General features: G+C 35.4%; 8 non-coding genes across 8 annotated transcripts; 5 read left to right on the top strand and 3 right to left on the bottom strand.

Moving 5' to 3' along the window:
- Positions 1-670: 670 nt before the first annotated feature.
- On the top strand, positions 671-812 carry LOC130703192 (U4 spliceosomal RNA). The gene has a single exon (XR_009004586.1). It is a non-coding gene; the product is annotated as a U4 spliceosomal RNA (small nuclear RNA).
- A 477-nt stretch (positions 813-1,289) lies between these two features.
- LOC130703193 (U5 spliceosomal RNA) lies at positions 1,290-1,412 on the top strand. The gene has a single exon (XR_009004587.1). It is a non-coding gene; the product is annotated as a U5 spliceosomal RNA (small nuclear RNA).
- Positions 1,413-2,530: 1,118 nt separating this feature from the next.
- LOC130703186 (small nucleolar RNA U3) lies at positions 2,531-2,753 on the top strand. Its single transcript, XR_009004580.1, has one exon. It is a non-coding gene; the product is annotated as a small nucleolar RNA U3 (small nucleolar RNA).
- A 654-nt stretch (positions 2,754-3,407) lies between these two features.
- On the top strand, positions 3,408-3,598 carry LOC130703177 (U2 spliceosomal RNA). Its single transcript, XR_009004572.1, has one exon. It is a non-coding gene; the product is annotated as a U2 spliceosomal RNA (small nuclear RNA).
- Positions 3,599-4,237: 639 nt separating this feature from the next.
- Positions 4,238-4,401, top strand: LOC130703175 (U1 spliceosomal RNA). The gene has a single exon (XR_009004570.1). It is a non-coding gene; the product is annotated as a U1 spliceosomal RNA (small nuclear RNA).
- A 7,919-nt stretch (positions 4,402-12,320) lies between these two features.
- LOC130703174 (U1 spliceosomal RNA) lies at positions 12,321-12,484 on the bottom strand. The gene has a single exon (XR_009004569.1). It is a non-coding gene; the product is annotated as a U1 spliceosomal RNA (small nuclear RNA).
- Positions 12,485-13,123: 639 nt separating this feature from the next.
- On the bottom strand, positions 13,124-13,313 carry LOC130703182 (U2 spliceosomal RNA). The gene has a single exon (XR_009004576.1). It is a non-coding gene; the product is annotated as a U2 spliceosomal RNA (small nuclear RNA).
- Positions 13,314-13,965: 652 nt separating this feature from the next.
- LOC130703188 (small nucleolar RNA U3) lies at positions 13,966-14,188 on the bottom strand. The gene has a single exon (XR_009004582.1). It is a non-coding gene; the product is annotated as a small nucleolar RNA U3 (small nucleolar RNA).
- Positions 14,189-15,316: the final 1,128 nt, after the last annotated feature.

Below are 15,316 nucleotides of genomic sequence, written 5' to 3'. Positions count from 1 at the left end.
AAAAAAAGCTTACGTCGGGTTCCGTTAGTACTTGGATGGGTGACCGGTTGGGAATACGGGATGCAGTTGGCATTGCTTTTTCTTTCATTAAGTAATTTTTTTGTTTCCACCAATACAATTTGTTGATGAACCATAAACTTGATCGTGTGGAGCATTTTACAGATGCCAAATAATTTGAATTTTGCCGTGATCGTCTAGTGGTTAGGACCCTACGTTGTGGGGAAACGATAATTCCGTAGTAACCCAGATTCGAATCCTGGTCACGGCATTCTGAAGTTTGAAGGTAAAACACTATTTCATAGTAATTGGAAATGTTTCGATCGGTATTAATGTGAATTTTATCGATTTTATTGTCAAGTTAACGGGGACGGGTTCAGTGGAATTGTACTCCAAATTGAATCAATTCCTGCACGTTCATTTGATTTGGCGAAATGCACCGTAATATGCACACTTTAAATGAATTTTACCAGTCCATGGCGTGGTGTGGTCATAGGTGGAATATTTGTAAAGTGAACTATTATCTTTGTAGGTATGTGAATGTAAAAATGAGGGCAGCGAACTGTTAGATTTCAATGAAAAGCAGCACCTCTCTTGGTTTTCTTGATATCAACGTCCGTGCAGAATTGGCGAGAGAAAGGTTCAAGTAGTAGAGCCCTCTCATGTACAATTTAGCTTTGCGCAGTGGCAATATCATAACCAATGAGGGTCTACCGAGATGTGATTATTGCTAGTTGAAAACTTTAACCAATACCCCGCCACGAAGGAGTGAAATAATCTTCGTCGTCGGCAATTTTTGTTAGCTCCATCAGGAGCAGATTCCCTTAATGAACGTTAACATAGTTTTCCGTTAGTGATGGGCATTGTCTGCTAGGTTCTAGCATTTAGCAAGCGATTAGTTACTCGTTCCCATGGATATCGAAGGCCGAAAAACTTGTAGAATTACTGAACGAATCGCACTTTGTTCAACTAAGCGAAAGAGTTCAATACAAAGGTTTAAGAACTAGCAGAAGACTTGTCCTTCGTTTTCTTACCCAATTCAGCTTACCGATTTCGTTTGCCCTAGACTTCGTTTATGTTTCATCTAACCAGAATTAATTTAGTGCACAATCTAACGAAAAAATGATGTTTACATGAGCTTTACACAGCATCGTCTGTTTTACTCACTGTCTCAAATCTAACAGAAACCAGCAGTTGCTTTATGGTTGAATTTTTTGGGTTTACCATTGTTACTTTACCAAAGTGGTTTGAAGTTGTGAAATGAATAAATACCAACTACTTTCAGTTGATATTCACTCTGGTTTCTAATCAATACCCGGATAAATCTTTCGCCTTTTACTAAAGATTTCCGTGGTTAGGAGCACTGATGAGTCTATATGACTTATTTTTCGATCGCCTGGTCTTTAGACTGGGCACCCCAATAAAACACAAATAAGTTCTTGTACGTAACCTAGGGAGTAGCTTGGGTGCAAATTTCGGATGAAAATCGATAAAAGAATATTGAGGTGTCTAATTGCAAACGCGGCCGAGGGCGCGAAGCGCCCGATGGCCGCAAATTCACGTAAATGTAAAGTGAAGCACGGTACTATCCACAATAGCAATTGAAAACGCGGCCGAGGGCGCGAAGCGCCCGATGGCCGCAAATTCAAACATTCTACCATTTCAAATCGAACTCACATTCACACAATTCGCTGTTCCATCCGAAGAAGTGAATTGAAAGCGAAAAACTTCAAAAAAAAAAAAAAAGAAAAGAAAACTTCAAACGCCATTCAATATCTAGGATTCAGATTATTATTCCGCATGAGCTTTGCACATATATAACACTTTTCAAAAGTGCGGGGGTCACTGCCGTTGTAGTATTTCACATCTGAAGTTCAAAGAAACACATAGAAATAACAATTTTCCTAATCGAAAAAAAAAAAGGAAGGAAAATGAAAGAGGTTTGACTGTTTCGCCGAGGCTAATCCATGTCGCACATTCACGGGCGCGATCCTACTACTGCCCGACACGGGAACTTTTGGCTGCTAAGTTTCCCTCCTGGCCCGTTTCGCTCCTCCTTAGCTAACCTGCACCCATCAAACTCCTCCGATGGGTCCATGTTGATGACGAGCTTAGTGCGGACGCTCGATCAACATGCACGATCACGAAGTAGTGCTCCTCGTCTCAAGTCATCCACACTATCAAGCCTCCCAGAAGCAGGATTACAGATGCGTGCCACACATCCAGCTGGAGTATGTGTGTTCAGCTATCGAATGTATTTCTGCAAATGAGCACGATGAAAGTAACTGGATGCCCTTCAAGAGACTACTACGTTTAATTTCCGTAGTGGTATAAATATCGTCGTTGTTTTGCCATCGGGTTGATAGTGGTAAATGAACAAAACGCAAAGTGTCGCTGTGTAGCGCTTTTTGACAAGATTCACTTCTAGAATGAACTCGTTAACTAGCAAAACCACGGCAACTTTCGTATAGATACGTTAATGCTGTTTCATTTTGCATAATCTATTTATTCTTTAGCAACTGAATTCAACATTAAGATCATACTTCACAGGATCATTTCTGTAGTATATCTTGACTTGTTTCCCACCAGAAACATTCCTCCATTCAACCCGCGATGACGAGTAATGACGCTGGCTTCTGAGAGTGAAACAGGTTTCGGGTGTAACTACTTCTGTGGTTCCTGCTCGTAGCTATTGAGGACCGTTTCCGATGTTCCCTTGTGGTACACTGGAAGGAAACTAGCGTTTTCAGAGCGGTATTTAAACAACCCAAAAAGAAATGAATTTACTGGCATACGTAAACCCGTCGAACTCCATTACATCATAATCGATGTCGAAATTGCTAATGCACCCATGTTTAGATTTCAGTAATGAAACCTTGGGCACTTTTAATGAGAATTTTACACATTCGGGGGCATAGTATTTAGATGGGTGTCGTCCATTATTGGGTTCATGTAACATTGTTTAATGCTGTTAGGTTTTCTGTCTGTGTAACCTTAATTTAGTTGTAAATATTGCCGCGTTTCGTCTACCGTGGATTTGAGCTACGTACAAAACGTTTTACCAAGTTTCTAACTAACACCTTCCTCTGTCTGTTTAATAGGCAGTTTAAAGTCTGCAGTACTCTCTACTAGGTGGAGTTCATCGACTTAAATTCAGGGTGCTTTGCATTCAACAGCTTCCCAAATAACTTAATATTTGAACGACTCATCCTAATATAGCATTCCTATCAAAATAGAAGATAAAAACTTATGAGTTGTATTGGCTTTTAGCAGTGCCAGGTGGTGCTCTAGCAACAACCTGTTTTATTGATGAATTTCATTGTTTTTGGATAGGGGTTTGCTTTTTTGTACATCAGTCAGATTTTCGAGAACAGCATAGCATATAATACCCAGTAACTTGAATCTCAGTTATCGCTTCTCGGCCTTTTGGCTAAGATCAAAGTGTAGTATCTGTTCTTATCAGCTTAATATCTGATACGGGTTCAAATGGACCCCAGAATATTAAACTGATTTTTGAAAATCGGTGGGAACGCTGTGCTTGCATAGCCCCCGCCACGAGTTGACCTGGTATTGCAGTACTTCCAGGATCGGCTTCCCCTTTAAAAGGGATATCTCTATGAATGAAATAAATGTATATCTGCTCATCTTTATCACGCATCATCTTGTTGGAACTAATGATGTAACACCAATGTCTGTATATTTACATCTCATACATATTTGTCATCCCCAGTATGTCAATATTGCATCTGCAATCATGTGGCTGCTGTAGTGTTATGGTGTACCTCTTTTAGTAAGTGTCAAACATGGTTAACTAATTGCAGCCCAACGAGTTATGTTCATCTAAAAAGGACAAACTGCCTTTCAGTTCTAACTGTTAAAGTTGTCTCGATTTGAATTGATTGTTCGGTAATCTGTCATGAAACATTTGTCTTACTGAATCTGTCGTTTACATCAGTTGAGCGTCTAACGAGGGTTAAACAGTGCCGTTCGCCGTCTGCTGTTGGGCGCAGAAATTTTTCGTCAAATGGAAGCATTTTTCTTCTCACCTAAGAATGGCTGTAGATTTCCTATTATTTCAACAAGAGCTTTATGGAATCGACTATGCTCAGTGGGATCTTTCGATTCTTTGCGCCATTCTATACGCAATGGCTCTTTGTTAAGCTCTTTGGTTTAGTGTGCTTCGTCAGTATTGTTTGGGTACCAAAAAACTATGAGTTATCGTCAAGTATTCACTAAACTCATACTTACCTGGCTCAGAGGCAACCATGATCACGAAGGTGGTTCCTCCAGGGCGAGGCCCTTCCATTGCACTACGGTCGGGCTGACCCTTGCGATTAACCCAAATGCGGTTAACTCGGGAGTACAATTTTTGGTAGTGGGGGACTGCGTTCGCGCCGTTCCCTGATAAGCAGAACCTATAATATCAAGTGTACCATACATCACGGGATCCTGTTCATTAGGCAGATTTGTCAGTTAAGGTATGTCATTTGATTTAATAATGTTTTATTTCTTTAAGTATAGAAATCGTCAAGGAAAATTCTAACATTTAGTTGATCATGCACAATTACTAAGTGTTTTTATATGTAGTAAACGAGGCCCAAGCGCTAAGCTAGAGGATTTTTAAGGTGACTGCAACTACACAATTTGCAACGAAACAGACGTTGTTACCTTTACGGTCGAAAGTGTCAACGGCCATACCACGTAGAACTCACCCGGTCTCGTCAGCTCCCGGGGGAATAAGATTTTCAGTTACTTATACAGGACAGATTAAAACATGTGCCAGATGTGACTCTGATCAACATGAAGCTCGAAACTGTGATGGAGGCAAAAGGACCTACAGCCAAGCTTTAGGAAGTAGTCCTGCAGTCACATTAGCCATTAGAACGCTGAAAGAAATAGTCAAGGATGCCGAAAGTGTAAAAAATACCGGAAAACATGAGCACAGTGATGTTGGAGAAGACAGTGGAAGTGATTCAACAGATTCTGGAGATGAAGCTGAATGGAAACAGCAGAAAAAGCGAGGGCGTAAAGGATCGAAGGAAGAAGCAAATGGAAAATATTTTGGGAAAGTAAAGGAATCAGAAAGAAACGAAATAAAAGGGCAAACGAAATTGATAAGTACAGGGAATCGAAGACAACTCAAAAAATTAAAACCAAATTTAAATACATGTCGCCAAAGGTTCACTAAAAGAAATGAGATTCCATGCGAAAATAAGGAAGACGGAGAAAATAGGAAAAATGGAACCAGCGGATTTCCTTGGGAAGATAATGTAACTCAAATCATAGGCCCCGGAAAAAATAATGAAGAAAGTAATAGTATTGAAATACAAGACACCGATGACGACTTATGCTCCATGATGCAAAAACCATGTATGGAAATTATAGAGGAGATGGAGAGTAGTAGAAAGGAATACAATTTTTGTCAGTCTACTCATGAAGAACAAGAACTTAAAATAAACGAATCAGAAGCGACAAAAGAAAGTGAGGCGATATCAGATAAAACACAATTTGCAGGACTACTTACAGGGGGAATAGAGGAATTTCAAAATTGTACCAAAAACCAGTTAGACACAAACAAAGAAAATGCAATGGAAGAAGAAGAGCCAGAATTCTTAGAGCCAAACCTTACCCCTTTTTTATAGTAAAAAACCCTGTTTTTTTTTTTTTATTAAACATATGGTTAGAATAATTACATTAAATATCAACGGTCTTAAATCAAAGAATAAAAAAGAATTTTTAAACCAATTTATAATAAAAAACAAGCCTGACATCTTAGCCTTACAAGAAACTAACATTGACGAAATCCCAGAACTTCATACAGATTTTATTGCGATAATCAACAATAATGTTGAAAACAAAAGATCAGGAACCATAATATTATACAGAAAACAGCTAGAATTAATTAACATAGAAAAGGCAGCAGATGGGAGAATTATAAGAGCACATTTTAAAAATTTAATTATTGTAAATATTTATGCTCCAACCCAAAACGAAACAGCAACAAACAGACATAAATTTTTTCTACTGACACTTCCCAAATTTCTGAAAGCTAGTGATGAACAACTTATTATTTTAGGAGATTTTAACAGTATAATTGATCCAAGAGATAGGGAAGGTGAAAAAAAGAAAATAAATAATCAACTGAAAAACCTTGTAGAAAGACTAAAACTAATAGATGCTTACAGATTCAAATACCCAATAACCAATGCTTTTACTTTTATAAGTCCTAATGGAAAATCTAGAATTGATAGAATATATGTGCAATGTAAAAATAAAGACAATATCCAAGAATGCAAACATTTAAATTTTACATTTAGTGACCATCAAGCAGTAATGCTTGATCTAGATGGGAGAATAGAGGAACAGAGGAAGAAGAAACTGCTATGGAAATTGAATACCAGTATACTGTATGACCCAGAATTCCAAAAAGTTTTAGAAAATTTTATTTTAAATGCAAAACAAAAGAAGCAAGAGTACAGGAGTATATTACAATGGTGGGAAAGAGAAATAAAAGACAACTTCAAAATTATATGCACACAGTATTCAAAAAATAAATGGAAAGAAAGGAACTCAAAGAAAAATTTCTATATGAAATGTCTAGATCAAGTAAAGGCTGAGATAGACCAAGGACAAAATAACTTCGAAGATTATTACTTTTTAAAAAATGTTTTAAAAAATATGTACATAAAAGAAGAACAAGGGAAGAAGATTAGGGGAAAATTAAACTTTCTCATCGGTAACGAAACCATTAGTGTGGCCAATCTAATTAAGGAAAAAACAAATGGAGAAAGCAGAATAATTACTGAATTGGAAGAGAATGGATTTTTAACAAAAAACCCAGATGTACACCAAAAAATATTTTTATCTTACGAACGTTTATTTTCTCTTAATAACCACAACCCAGTGAAAAGGAAGAAAATCCTAAACAATTTAAATGTTCAAGTAAGCCAGGACATGAATGTTGAACTAGTAAAAAAAATCACGGAGGATGAAGTCTGGAATGCCATTGAAACCATGCCACAAAATAAATCACCAGGAATAGATGGGTTACCTATCGAATTTTACAGAAAAATATGGCCTTGGTTAAAAGAAGAAATAACAATGTTGTTCAACCATGTATTAGATATCGAGGAACTTAGCGAAACCCAGACAACAGGAATTATTACTTTACTGCACAAAGGAGGAAGCAGGAAAATTTTAAGTAATTGGAGACCTATTAGCCTTTTATGCTCCGACTACAAAATTTTAGCAAAAATTATAACATTAAGACTAAAAAAATTTTACCTTACATAATATGTCAAGAACAAACAGGAGGATTAGCAAACAGGGACATTAGTCAAAATTTAGCAACATATCGAAATATTATAGAATGGTTTTCAACCCAGGATACTTACAAAGGCGGCAATATAAGAGAAAAAGGTATGGCAATAATTAGTCTAGACTTCGAAAAGGCATATGATATGGTAGATCGTACCTTTTTATATGACGTTTTATCAAAAATGGGGTTTAACCGAATTTTTATTAGAAATATACAAACCCTGTACGAAAAATCGTCAAGCAAGGTGTATGTAAATGGAGAAATGGGAAAAAACATTAATTTAAAAAGAGGTGTAAGACAAGGCTGCCCATTAGCAATGTTTCTTTATATAATTTTTATCGAGCCATTTTTAATTTCCATCAAAACAAAAATTCAACCAACTCTAATCGCAAACTCTAAACACCTAATCAATGCCTTCGTAGATGACGTATCCGTTTTTATACAAAATAACGATGATTTCATGAATTTAGAACTTTGTATTGAAGATTTCGAGCAAGCAACCAACTCAAAAATAAGTAAAAATAAATCTAATTTAATAAAACTAGGGAGTTGGAATAAGGAACAAAATTTGCCTTTAACGTGGATAGTAGAAAAAGATTCAATAAAAATGCTCGGAATTGAATGGTATCAAGACATTGAATCCACCACTCACAAAAACTGTGCTAATTTGCTGGCAAAAATTAAGCAGAGCCTCCATGGTACTTTCAACAGGGTACTGACGCTCCAGCAAAAAGTTGCATTCTTTAATAATTTTATATGCCCAAAATTTTATCATTTTGCAAAGATTTTACCAATACCCAAATTTTACACAGAAAAAATTCAGCAGCTTGGACAAACATTCATTTGGCAACACAAATTTGAATCACTTGCAAAAAAAGAACTTTACCAAAATATAACAGAAGGCGGATTAAGCCTTCTGAACGTTAAAACAAAGTATGAATCCCTATTTTTAAAATCAATTTTAGGAGAATTAACAAAAGAACCAGTAAATGAAAACGGAAAATTGCTCAAATATTGGATAGGGCTCAAATTAAGAAATATATTCCCAGTAAAAATAGGACCAAATAGTGAAATTACTCCAGCTTTCTTAAGGGAAACCCCAAAATTAATAACCGAATTAAGTAAAATATTAACAATAAACCAGTGTACAACAACCAAAGAAATATATAGTGTTCTAATTTTAAAAGAATGCCAGCAACCAAAAATTATTTTGAAAAATCCAGGAACCAATTTTAAACCAGCTTTTAAGGCGTTAAAACAAAAATTTTTATCGCCTCAGCAAAGAGAACACCTTTTTTTACAAATACATAATGCTCTTCCAACAAAAGATAGACTTATAAAATGCAAACAATTAGTTTCAGCAAAGTGTGATCAATGTGAAGAAGAAGAAAATTTACTCCATTTATTTCAATGTAAGACTACTAGGCCATCAGTCAAATTAATACAAAGGCGCATAAATAATATTTATGAGAAAAAATTTTGTTGCAAATTTTATGATAAGTTGTCTTTTGTTGGAAGGGCATTGTGTATTTGTAAAAAAAGGTTTAAACTCCTTTGCTGAGGCGATAAAAATTTTAATTGGGTTAAAATTTTAAAAATTTTTAAAATGTCTCTATATAATTCTCCCTTAATTCAGTTATTAATTTTGGGGTTTCAAGAAACTATTTGGTCTAGCCTTTTCTTATGAGCCTATCCAATAATTTTCCGTTTTCATTTACTATCTTTGTTAATTCTGTATAAATTGATTTTAAAAATAGGGATTCATACTTTGTTTCCGGAAGGCTTAATCCACCTCTTATATTTTCTGCATTTCAACATTATTGTTTGTCCAAGCTGCTTATTTTTCTGTAATAAAATCAAAATGATAAAATTTTGGGATAAAATTTAAAGAATGCAACTTTTTGTTGGAGCGTCTGTTAAAACGTTAGTTTCAAAATTGCCAGTAAATGAGCACAGTTTTTGTGATGGTGGATTCGATGTCTTGGTGCCATGTCCCAGCTTTTTATTGTTTTTTACGTTAAAGGCAAATTTTTTTCCTTAAAACTTCCTAGTTTTATTAAATTAATTTCTTTTTTTTGGTTCTTTGAAATCTTCAATAGAAAGTTGATAAATCATCAAAATGTATAAAAATAGATACGTCATTATTCTAGACCATATTCAGTTGCTAAAAAAAAAAAAAATTATATAAAAAACATTGCTAATGGGCCTTTTTTACCCCTATAAGTTTAATGTTTTTTTCCATTTCCCATTTACATACACCTTGCTTGACGATTTTCTAGAAGTTTTATATTTCAATAAATATTTGGTTAAACCGACATTTTTGATAAAAAATCTTCTACCATGTCATATGCATTTTTCGAAATCTAAACTTGTTTGTGTCCATTCTATAACGATATTTTGCTAAATTTTGACTAATGTCCTTGAACCCTCCTGTTTGTTCTTGACATCGTGCAAATTGTGTTTTAAATATTTTTGCTAAAATTTTGTAGTCACACTTTCTCCATAACTTGTTTTCCTGCTTCCTTCTGAATTCCTTGTTTTTCTGGGAGTCGATATTTCTACATGGTTCAACATTGTTATTTCTTCGAGGAAGGCCAAATTTTGTAAATTCAATAGGCATCTATTCCTGGTGACTTTTGTCCATCCAGACTTCCTCTATAATTTCCATCAACATTCATGGTTTATTTGAACATTGTTTAGGATTTTCTTGTCATCGAGAAATAAACGTTGTATTTCAAACTTTTTTGGTGACACATCTGGGTTTTTTGTTAAAATCCATTCTCTTCAATTATTTTTTCCGGGGCCTATGATTTGCCACACATTATCTTAGCCCGAGAAATTTAATGGTTCCATTTTCTTCCTTGTTTTCTTTTATGTACATATTTTTTATTTTCGATTTTAAAAGGAATCTTCATTTTGTCCTTGGTGAACCTTTGGCGACATGACATTTAAATTTTGTTTGAGTTCCTTTAATTTTTTTTTGAATAGTTGTGTGCATATAATGCCGTTTGAAGTTTTCTTTTTTTTTTTCCCACCATTTCGTTTAGTCTTGCTTCTTTTGTTTTGCATGGAAAATCCCAAAATTGTGTGAAAAGTTTTTGGAATTCATAAAGTGTTGGTATTTTTTCCAAAATATTTTCCATTTGTTCTTCTTCCCTTCTAGATTTAGCATTACCTTTCACTGAAAGTAAAATTTAAATGTTTTTCTGCTTATTTTTACATCCATATTCAGCTTCTAGATTTTCCATTAGAATCTAAAAGTTGAATCACTTTGAATCCATCTGTTTTCTCCAACATTGATTATTTATTTTCTTTTTTTTCACCTTCTCATTGAGTTTATCCAGGTAATAAGTTTTTCATCACTTTTGAAATTTTGAGAAGGGAATAAAAAATTTGTGTCTTTGAAATTTCTTTTGGGTTGTTAAATAATTAAATTTTTAAAATGTGCTCTATTTCAATCTGTGACTGTTGGTATGTTATTCACTGTTTTCTGTATTATTATGGTTGAATGATAAAGTAACAATGGCTAAAGTGTCCTTTTGCCTTAGGGGTTGAGCTTCATGTTGATTTTGTAGACAGATGTCAGCACATGTTTTAATTCTGTTTATTCTGTATAAGACCACTGAAAATCTTATTCCCATAATTGTAATAAATGAAGGTATGTTTTTATGGATCATCATTTCCAAACGAAATAACTTTTCTTCCATTGGGTTTTCAATAGATCTAAGTCTTGGCTTTTCCCAATTCAATCCCCTTAATTTAAGTAGTCCCATATTGCTCGAATGCTGTATAAATATATTTGAAGTCCATTTCGTCCATGGGACATACTTAACCTGAATTTTTTTCCACGGACTCCCAGCAACAATTACAGGGATTTGATATATTTTCCCATTTTTTTCATATAATATTCCTTTTGCACGTTTTTGTAAAAAATTATCAAAAAGATCTTGGGTTTTAAATTTGGCTACTACTTGCTTGGTATGGTAATGTAAGTCGATTACCGTCAGTTGATCATCAACTATTCCCAAACCCATAAACCAACGATGTATTTCAATTTCTAAAGGGACGTATTCGACTTCTTTGAAACTGAAGAAAATTGTTCTTTCTCTCTTTATTTCCATTCTACAAATAGGGTGCTACTATTATTTAAGGTGAAGATGAATATATATTTTTTTTTTGTTTTTAATGTTTTTTTTGTGTGTGCACTTAGAAGGAATGCTATAAATATATTTAAATCATTTGAAGACATAGTAACAATGAGTGAAGATTAGGTGAAGGGATTGATATAAATAGGTTCAGTTTTTGCAAGAAGATTGACAAAAAGATTAAACAGATAAAGAATAATAAGTGAGAAAAAGAGTTTCAAATTTCCAACCAAAATATGAAAATTTCTAAAGGGACTAATTGAAAAAAAATTTGCAAAAACTTTAAAATTGACTACAAATAGGAAGAAGAGACGAAATTTATTTTATTATGTTTAATACTATTGTTCACTTTTGAAGTGAAAATAATATTATTCAAACAAAAACTAACTGAAATATGAAAAATAGAACAGAAGATAAATAGAGAGTAAAGAAACTAACTGAAAGAGAAAACAGCAATGCCAAAATTTTTCAAGTTTGTGAAAAAAAAATTTGGCAAAAACTGTCAAAAAACACGTCCGGGAGCTGAAGAGACCGAATTTAGAGTTCTACGTGGTAATACTATTTTCACTTTTGACCGTGAAAATAATATTATTCAAACAAAAACTTGCAAATTGAAAAAGAATAGTTGCATAGAAACCTTAAATGAAAAAATAGAAAATTAATCAAGTTTATCGTTTACTACATAAAAAACACTTAGTAATTGTGCATGATCAACTAAATGTTAGAATTTTCCTTGACGATTTCTATACTTAAAGAAATAAAACATTATTAAATCAAATGACATACCTTAGCTGACAAATCTGCCTAATGAACAGGATCCCGTGATGTATGGTACACTTGATATTATATATTCTGTTAACCAGGGGACAGCGCGAACGCAGCCCCCCACTACCAAAAATTGTACTCCCGAGTTAATCGCATTTGGATTAATCGCAAGGGTCAGCCCATCCGAAGTGCAATGGTAGGGCCTCACCCTGGAGGAACCACCCTAGTGATCATGGTTGCCTCTGAGCCAGGTAAGTATGAGTTTAGTGAATACTTGACGATAACTCATAGTTTTTTGGTACCCAAACAATACTGACGAAGCACACTAAACCAAAGAGCTTAACAAAGAGCCATTGCGTATAGAATGGCGCAAAGAATCGAAAGATCCCACTGAGCATAGTCGATTCCATAAAGCTCTTGTTGAAATAATAGGAAATCTACAGCCATTCTTAGGTGAGAAGAAAAATGCTTCCATTTGACGAAAAATTTCTGCGCCCAACAGCAGACGGCGAACGGCACTGTTTAACCCTCGTTAGACGCTCAACTGATGTAAACGACAGATTCAGTAAGACAAATGTTTCATGACAGATTACCGAACAATCAATTCAAATCGAGACAACTTTAACAGTTAGAACTGAAAGGCAGTTTGTCCTTTTTAGATGAACATAACTCGTTGGGCTGCAATTAGTTAACCATGTTTGACACTTACTAAAAGAGGTACACCATAACACTACAGCAGCCACATGATTGCAGATGCAATATTGACATACTGGGGATGACAAATATGTATGAGATGTAAATATACAGACATTGGTGTTACATCATTAGTTCCAACAAGATGATGCGTGATAAAGATGAGCAGATATACATTTATTTCATTCATAGAGATATCCCTTTTAAAGGGTGAGCCGATCCCGGAGGTACTGCAATACCGGGTCAACCCGTGACAGGATCAATGCAAGCATTGATTTCCCACCGAATTCCAAAATCAGTTTAATATTCTGGGGTCCATTTGAACCCGTATCAGATATTAAGCTGATAAGAACAGATACTACACTTTGATCTTAGCCAAAAGGCCGAGAAGCGATAACTGAGATTCAAGTTACTGGGTATTATATGCTATGCTGTTCTCGAAAATCTGACTGATGTACAAAAAAAGCAAACCCCTATCCAAAAACAATGAAATTCATCAATAAAACAGGTTGTTGCTAGAGCACCACCTGGCACTGCTAAAAGCCAATACAACTCATAAGTTTTTATCTTCTATTTTGATAGGAATGCTATATTAGGATGAGTCGTTCAAATATTAAGTTATTTGGGAAGCTGTTGAATGCAAAGCACCCTGAATTTAACTCGATGAACTCCACCTAGTAGAGAGTACTGCAGACTTTAAACTGCCTATTAAACAGACAGAGGAAGGTGTTAGTTAGAAACTTGGTAAAACGTTTTGTACGTAGCTCAAATCCACGGTAGACGAAACGCGGCAATATTTACAACTAAATTAAAGTTACACAGACAGAAAACCTAACAGCATTAAACAATGTTACATGAACCCAATAATGGACGACACCCATCTAAATACTATGCCCCGAATGTAAAATTTTCATTAAAAGTGCCCAAGGTTTCATTACTGAAATCTAAACATGGGTGCATTAGCAATTTCGACATCGATTATGATGTAATGGAGTTCGACGGGTTTACGTATGCCAGTAAATTCATTTCTTTTTGGGTTGTTTAAATACCGCTCTGAAAACGCTAGTTCCCTTCCAGTGTACCACAAGGGAACATCGGAAACGGTCCTCAATAGCTACGAGCAGGAACCACAGAAGTAGTTACACCCGAAACCTGTTTCACTCTCAGAAGCCAGCGTCATTACTCGTCATCGCGGGTTGAATGGAGGATTGTTTCTGGTGGGAAACTCGTCGAGATATACTACAGAAATGATCCTGTGAAGTATGATCTTAATGTTGAATTCAGTTGCTAAAGAATAAATAGATTATGCAAAATGAAACAGCATTAACGTATCTATACGAAAGTTGCCGCGGTTTTGCTAGTTAACGAGTTCATTCTAGAAGTGAATCTTGTCAAAAAGCGCTACACAGCGACACTTTGCGTTTTGTTCATTTACCACTATCAACCCGATGGCAAAACAACGACGATATTTATACCACTACGGAAATTAAACGTAGTAGTCTCTTGAAGGGCATCCAGTTACTTTCATCGTGCTCATTTGCAGAAATACATTCGATAGCTGAACACGCAGCTGTAATGGCATTTGCTAATCACAGCCGCTACAAGGAGAGATGCTTGATGTGGATGACTTTGAAGGCACTACTTCGTGATCATTGCATGTTGATCGATCGCACTAAACTCGTCATCAGCATAATCGGAGTTTGGTAGGTGCAGATTGTAAGGGGAAGGCAGAACAGGCTTCAGGGCTTAACGGCATGCAGTAATCGCCTCTTTCCTTCCTTTTCGATTAAATGACTCTGTATTTCTTGAACTGGAACAGGCCTCTGGCAGCCCCGCACTTTGCAATAGAAATAAATACTTATAATCTGAATCCTATTGAATGGCGTTGGAAATTTTCTTTCTTTTTTTTTTTTTTTGAGTTTTTCGCTCAATTCACTTCTTCAGGCTTGGCCCCAATTGAATGTATTCGGGCCCCGAAAATGGAATATTTGAATTTGCATCAGGCGCTGCGCCCTCGGCAATTTTCAATTTGGCCAATGGATACCGTGCTTCTACATTTGCATGGAATTTGCGGCAATAGCGCTGGCGCCCTCGGCATTTTACCTATTTATCGATTTTCATCCACTTGAAATACTCCTAGGTTACGTACAGAACTATTTATGTTTTGACCAAGTGCCCAATCTAAAGACCAGGCGATAATAAAAATAGATTTCATCAACGCCATAGCCACGGAAATCTTTAGTAGAAGAAGATTATCGATTTTCAGTAAGAGCCAAATTGAATATCAACTGAAATAGTTGGTATACTATTCATTTCACTCAAACCACACTTTAGTAAATGGCAATGGTAAACCCAAAATTCAACCGCTCGTTGCTTGCCAAACTTGAACAATGTAGCC

This window comes from Daphnia carinata, chromosome 5 (assembly GCF_022539665.2).
Source record: "Daphnia carinata strain CSIRO-1 chromosome 5, CSIRO_AGI_Dcar_HiC_V3, whole genome shotgun sequence".
Lineage (NCBI taxonomy): Eukaryota > Metazoa > Arthropoda > Branchiopoda > Diplostraca > Daphniidae > Daphnia > Daphnia carinata.
Note: the sequence above shows the minus strand (reverse complement) of the source record. Positions and strands in the feature narration are given on the sequence as shown.